The sequence below is a fragment of the Cricetulus griseus genome (assembly GCF_003668045.3).
Source record: "Cricetulus griseus strain 17A/GY chromosome 1 unlocalized genomic scaffold, alternate assembly CriGri-PICRH-1.0 chr1_1, whole genome shotgun sequence".
NCBI classification, from domain to species: Eukaryota; Metazoa; Chordata; class Mammalia; order Rodentia; family Cricetidae; genus Cricetulus; species Cricetulus griseus.
In genome coordinates, this window is record NW_023276807.1 from 59,368,802 (window position 1) to 59,376,074 (window position 7,273).

Consider the following 7,273-nt stretch of genomic DNA (forward strand, 5'->3'; position numbering starts at 1 on the left):
ACACTCAAAATTACCTGTAACCCCAGGGAACTGCCTTGCTGGGCATCTGCACTAACGTACAAACCCACACATGGACATACGAATTTATACATAATCAAAAATAAATTTAAAAAATGTAAAGGAGAATTAGTTCAGTCTTGATTTCTATTTCTGACATAGAAGAGTCAAATCATTTGAAAGATCTTATAATAAAAGAAATAAAAGCAAAAAAGGGATTAGTAGCATACTAGGGATCATAGTAACAGCCAACTTTTGCCGAGATGTGGTACTGGTGGACAGGTAATTCTCCAAAAACTTTTGTGATGTAAGAGGTAAGAGTTAGTGTGTCTGTGTGTATGTCTCCTCATGCACAAAAGGCTTCAATAATTGGGGAAACTTGCCAATGACATACAATTCCAGGAAGGATGGCTTCCATGCCCTGACAGCAGTTTTGACCATGTCACCAGGACAGACAAGCCTCCCTCCTCCTCTATAGCTACCCATTCACTAGTCACCTGGAAAGACAGGAAAGCATGGCTTCTGCCAGTCACTTTGTTTTCATCTGGTTTTGTTGTCTCTTTCCCATGGGGAACACATCCTAGTCAATAATTTTGGTGGTATCATACAGCTAAGATAGTATTGTGTTCTCAGCTTGGAGCCAAGGCCACTCCTCATGTCTCCTCCAGGCAACTAGAGGCTTGGGTCTGGTTTTCTCTTTAGGCATGTCAGACAGCACAGCTCACTGATTTATTGACTCAGCTTCCTACCTGCTCACAATACACGGAAGCCTCTGTAGCAGGTGGGATTTACTGAGAAAGGTCTAGTTTATGTGTCTAGCTACACTATCTTCCATTGTCCTGGGGTGATCTGCATGTAACCGACATTTCCATGAAAAGTTGGGTCTGCTGACTTAAATGAGAGGGACACTGTCTGGGGCCTCTATGTTCTTGCAGAACACACCGGGCACCTTTCTGTTTGCACACAAGTTCCCAGCATGGCCTAGGTTTTAGATGACTGTTATGCATGGGCAGCTGAGCAGTGGGGGCTGAATTTGTACCTTAACCACTCTTATTGGATAGCCCTAGCAGTATGAGCAAAGACCAGAAAAGACACTGCTTCCTGTTAGAGGGTTGACAAGGGCTTTGAAGCAAATAGCAGAACTGTGTTTGTGACTGCATGCATGTTTATGTGTGTCTGAGCATGTGGTCTCTGTGTGTGTGTGTGTGTGTGTGTGTGTGTGTGTGTGTGTGTGTGTGTGTCTAAGCATATCTTTTCCTCTGTGTGTGTGCATGCCTTGGTAGCCTGTATTTGTGTGTGGACCTGCTTATAACTGCATGTCTGTGTCTCTCAGTATATGTGTGTGGTTTTATGTGTGCATGCATGTTCATCTGTGTGTCTGTGAGTGTATGTGTATGATGTTATATATGTGCATCTAGGTATGTGTACTTATGTGTCTGAATGTGTAGGATATGTGTGGTGGCTATGTGTCTTGTGGCTATATCAATGATGCATCTGCCTATGTCTAAATGAGAATAATTGTGTCTGGTGTGTGTGAGGGGTGGAGACACAGAGAGACAGAGACAGGGAGACAGAGAGAGAGAAACTGTCTGTGTAGATGTATGAAGTGTGTGTATTTGTGCATATGTGTGCTCCATTGTGGATATGTGTATATATATCTGTGACTACATTTGCATGTATGTGTGGCTGTGCATTTGTGAATGTCCATATGTTTTGGTCTGTGATCCTGTGTATCTGTGTGTGTCTTCATGACTTCATATCTTTGTGCATGAGTAGGATGTGTATGTATGCAAGTGTCTATATTGCTACGTGATCTGCATTTGTGTGAATGTTCATGTGTAACTTTAGGACTGTATGCATGAAGCTATGTTACTGTGTTTGGATTTGTATATTTTTTCTTTTTTTCATTTAAATTAGAAACAAGCGTGTTTTACAGGTCAATCCTATTCCTTCTCCTTCCTCTCCTCCCGTGCTCCCCACCAACCCCCTATCCCATCCCCTTTTTGCTCCCCACATAGGGTGAGGCCTTCCATGGGGAGGTCTTCAAAGTCTGTCATATCATTTGCAACAGGGCCTAGGACCTCCCCTGTGTGTCTAGGCTGAGAGAGTATCCCTCTATGTGGAGTGGGCTGCCAAAGTCCATTTGTATACTAAGGATAAATACTGATCCACTACTAGGGGCCCCATCAATTGCCCAGGCCTCCTAACTGACACCCACATTCAAGGGGTCTGGATAGGTCCTAGGCTGGTTTCCCAGCTATCAGTCTGGGGCCCATGAGCTCCCCCTTGTTCAGGTCAGCTGTTTCTGTGGGTTTCTCTAGCCTGGTCCTGACCCTTTTGCTCATCACTCTTGGTCTTGACCCTTTTGCTCATCATGCCTCCCCTCTGCAACTAGATTCCAGGAATTTGGCTCCTTGTTTAGCTGTTGGTGTCTGCTTCTGCTTCCATCAGCTACTTGTTGGTGTTTTTTGATTTTAGCCATTCTGACAGGAGCAAGATGGTATCTCATAGTTAGTTTGATTTGCATTTCCATGATGGCTAAGGATGTTGAGCACTTTCTTAAGTGTCTTTCAGCCATTTTAGATTCCTCTATTGAGAATTAATCTATTTAGTTCTGTACCCCACTTTTTAATTGGATTCTTTGGTATTTTCCTGACTAGATTCTTGAGTTCTTTTGGAAATCAGCCCTCTGTCACATGTGGGGTTGGTAAATATCTTTTCCCATTCTGTGGGATGCTATTTTGTCTTGTTGACTGTATTCTTTGCCTTACAGAAGTTTCAGGAAGTCCCATTTATTAATTGTAGATCTCAGTGTCTGTGCTACTGGTGTTATGTTCAGGAAGCAGTCTCCTGTACCAATTTGTTCCAGGATACCGCCCATTTTCTCTTCTGAGAGGTGTAGTGTGGCTGGATTTATTTGAGGTCCTTGGATTTAAGTTTTTTTGTTTTGTTTTGATTTTTGGATTTTTCGAGACAGGGTTTCTCTGTGGCTTTGGAGGCTGTCCGGGAACTAGCCCTTGTAGACCAGGCTGGTCTCGAACTCACAGAGATTGGCCTGCCTCTGCCTCCCAAGTGCTGGGATTAAAGACGTGGGTCACCACCACCCGGCCACTGGACTTAAGTTTTGTGTATGGCCATAGATACAGATCTATCTGAAGTCTTCTACATGCTAGCCTACAAAGTTATGCCAGCACCTGTTTTCAGGACTATAGCTCTATAATAGAGCTTGAAGTCAGCGATGCTGATGCCTCCAGAAATCCTTTATTGCACAGGGTTGTTTTGTCTATCCTGGGTCTTTTGTTTCTCCATATAAAGTTGAGAATTGTTCTTTCACGGTCTGTGAAGAATTGTGCTGGGATTTTGATGGGGATTACATTGAATCTGTAGATTGCTTTTGGCAAGATTGCCATTTTTACTATGTTGATCCTACCTATCCAAGATCATGTGAGATCCTTCCATTTTCTAGCATCTTCTTTAATTTCTTTCCTTAGAGACTCAAAATTCTTATGGTACAGGTCTTTCACTTTTTTGGTTAGTGTTTCCCCAAGGTATTTTATGTAGTTTGTGGCAATTGTAAAGGGTGATGTTTCTCTGACTCCTTTCTCCATGAATGTATCATCTGTATATAGTAGGGCTACAGATTTTTTTTGAGTTAATCTTGTATCCTGCCACTATGCTGAAGGTGTTTATCAGCTGTAGGAGTTCCCTGGTAGAGTTTTTTTGGGTCACTTATGTAAACTATCATATCATCTGCAAATAGTGAAAGTTTGACTTCTTCCTTTCCAATTTGTATCCTCTTGATCTCCTTTTGTTGACCTCCTAGCTAGAATTTCAATACTGAAGAGAGTGGACAGCCTTGTCTTGTTCCTGATTTTAGAGGAATTGTGTTGAGTTTCTCTCCATTTAGTTTGATGTTGGCTGTTGATTTTCTGTATATTGATTTTATTATGTTTAGGTGTGTTCCTGTTATCCCTGAGTTCTCCAAGACCTTTAACATGAAGGGATGTTGGATTTTGTCAAAGGCTTTTTTAGTATCTAGTGAGATGATCATGTGGTTTTTCATTTTCAGTTCGTTTATATGGTGGATTACATTGATGCATTTACCTATGTTGAACCACCCTTGCATCCCTGGGATGAGCCTACTTGATCATTGTGGATGAATTTTCTGATGTGTTCTTGGATTCAATTTGCCAGCATTGTATTGAGTATTTTTGCATGACCCTTCTGCTTCTATTGTATGGAACACTTTGAGAAGTATTGGTATTAGCTGTTATTTTTTTATGGTAGAATTCTGTACTGAAACCATCTGGCCCTGTTTTTTTTTTTTTTTTTTTTTTTTTTTTTTTTTTTGTTGGGAGACTTTTGATGACTGATTCTATTTTGTTACGGGTTATAGGTCTGTTTAAATTGCTTATCTGTTCTTGGTTTAATTTTGGTAAGTGATATCTATCCAGAAAATTGTCTATTTCCTTTATATTTTGAATTTTGTAGAGTGCAGGTTTTCAAAGTATGACCTGAAGATTCTCTAGATATCCTCAGTTTCCATTGTTAATTCCCCTAAGTTTGTTAATTTGCATGTTCTCTCTCTGCCTTTTGGTTAGTTTAGAAAAAGGTTTGTCTATCCTGTTGGTTTTCTCAAAGAATCAACTCTTTGTTTCATTGATTCTTTGTATTGTTTTCTTTGTTTCTACTTTATTGTCTTTAGCCATCAATTTGATTATTTCCTAGCGTCTACTCCTTCCCCGGGTGAGTTTGCTTCTTTTTGTTCTAGAGCTTTCAGTTGTGCTGTTAATTCTCTAGTGTGACTATTCTCAAGTTTCTTCATGTGGCCACTTGGTGCTATGAACTTTCCTCTTAGCACTGCTTTCAAGGTGTCTCATAAATTTGGGTATGTTGTGTCTACATTCTCATTAAATTCTAGGAAATCTTTAATTTCTTTCTTTTTTTTATTTCTTCCTTGACCAAGGAATGGTGCAATTGCTCATTGTTCAATTTCCAGGAGTTTGTAGGTTTTCTGCAACTTGTGTTGTTGTTAAATTCTAACTTTTAAGCATGGTGGTCTGATAAGACATAGGGAGTTATCCCATTTTTTTTTTTTGTACCTTTTGAGGTTTGTACTGTTGCCAAGTTATGTTGGTCAATTTTAGTGAAGGTTCCAAGTGGCACTGAGAAGAAGGTATATTCTTTTGTGTTTGGATGAACTGTTCTATAGATGTCTGTTAAACCCAATTGGGTCATAACTTCTGTTATTTCCTTTCTTTCTTTGTTAACTTTCTGTCTGGTGATCCTGTCTATTGGTGAGAATGGGGTGTTGAAATCTCCCACTATAAGTGTGTGAGGTTTTATGTGTGATTTAAGTTTTAGTAATGTTTCTTTTACAAATGTGGGTGCCTTTGTATTTGAGGCATATATGTTCAGAATTGAGACTTCATCCTGATGTATTTTTCCTGTAATGAATATGAAATGACCTTCTTCATCTCTTTTGATTGATTTTAGTTTGAAGTCTAATTTGTTAGATATTAGCTTTGCTACACCAGCTTGTTTCTTTGGTCCATTTGACTAAAAAATCTTTTCCCAACCCTTAACTCTGAGGTGCTGTCTGTCTTTGAAGTTGAGGTGTGTTTCTTGTATGCAGCAGGATGGATTCTGTCTTCACATCCATTCTGTTAGCCTATGTCTTTTTATAGGCACATTAAGACCATTAATATTGAGGAATATTAATGTCCATTGATTTTTAATTCTTGTTTGTTTTTGATTTGTTGTTGGTGGTGGTATTGTATGTGGATCCCCCTCCCATTTTTTCTTTTGGCTGTTGGTAAAATGGGATTATTTATTGCCTATGTTTTTGCAAGTGTAGTTAACTTCCTTGGGTTGGAGTTTTCCTTCCAGAACTTTCTATAGGGCTGAATTAGTGGATATGTATTGTTTAAATCTGGTTTTGTCATAGAATATCTTGTTTTCTCCATCTAAAGTGATTGAGAGCTTTGCTGGCTATAGTAGTCTGGGCTGGCATCCATATTCTCTTAGTGTTGGTAGAATATCTATCCAGGACCTTCTGGCTTTCAGAATTTTCATGGAAAAGTCAGTTGTAATCCTGATAGTTTTGCCTTTATATGTTACTTGACCTTTTTTCTTAGCTGCTCTTAATATTATTTCTTTTTGTTTGTTTGTTTGTTTGTTTGTTTATGGTTTCTCTATGAGTGCTTAATACAGAAATGCAAATGTTTGTTGATACTTCACATACCTTTTTGACTATCTTCCTCTCACTGCCTTGGTGGATGGGCAGATCTCCTGACTACATGAGGGTCTATCACCATCCATAGACACATTGGATCACATCCCAGCACTTGATTGCCTACAAGAGGTTCCTCATGAGTGTCCAATGTCTGACTTGCTGTGGTTAGATCCATATGACCCTGGTGGCTGAGGATACCTCCTCAAGGAGCTGGTTATGCCTTTGGCCAAGATATTTCTGAGACATTTAATCATGCCAATGGACTCACGTTGATATCCAGAGCTTACCAGCTGGTGATGGAGGGTGCCATGACCAGGATGCAGTGACAATTTTCAGTGCTTCAAACTATTGCTATCGGCGTGGTAACCAAACTGTAATCACGGAACTTCTTTCTTTCACTTCGATCCAGCTCCTCGAAGAGATGAGCTACATGTCACTAGTCATAGTACCCCAGACTTCTTCCACTGCTCCTCCCTATCTTGGAACAGCAGCCTCTCGCTCACCCATGCTTCTCTCACAGCTCCCTAAAAGCTTAATGGCCAATAGCTAGGCAGGGGAGGGATAGGCAGGGCTGGTGGGCAGAGAGAGTAAATAGGAGAAGAGAAGAGAACAAGAGAGAAGAGGACAGTGGTTTTGTGTGCTGTGTTAATATTCTTTCTTTATTCTGTGTTTGGGGTTTTGATTATTATGTGGCAAGGGGACTTTTTTGTGGTACATTCTATTTGGTGTTCTATAGGCTTCTTGAACTTTCATTGGCATGTCTTTCTTTAGGTTCGGAAAGTTTTCTTCTATGATTTTGTTGAATATATTTTCTGCACCTTTGAGGTGGGTTTCTTCACATTCTTCTATACCTATTATTCTTAGGTTTGGTCTTTTCACAGTGTCCCATATTTCCTGGATGTTTTGTGTTAGTGATGTGTTTATTTCTTGCAAGTTTTGGTTTGTTTTTTTTACCCATTTCTTGATTTTTTTTGTTTTTCTTCCATTTCTTTAAGGGATTTTCTCATTACCTCTTTGAGGGTCTCTGTCATGTTCATAAAG

At 39.8% G+C, this 7,273-nt stretch overlaps 1 pseudogene; it reads left to right on the forward strand.

Annotated features, from left to right (window-relative positions):
* The first annotated feature begins 260 nt into the window (after window positions 1-260).
* Window positions 261-6,760, forward strand: LOC113833461 (annotated as a pseudogene).
* The last annotated feature ends 513 nt before the right edge of the window (window positions 6,761-7,273 follow it).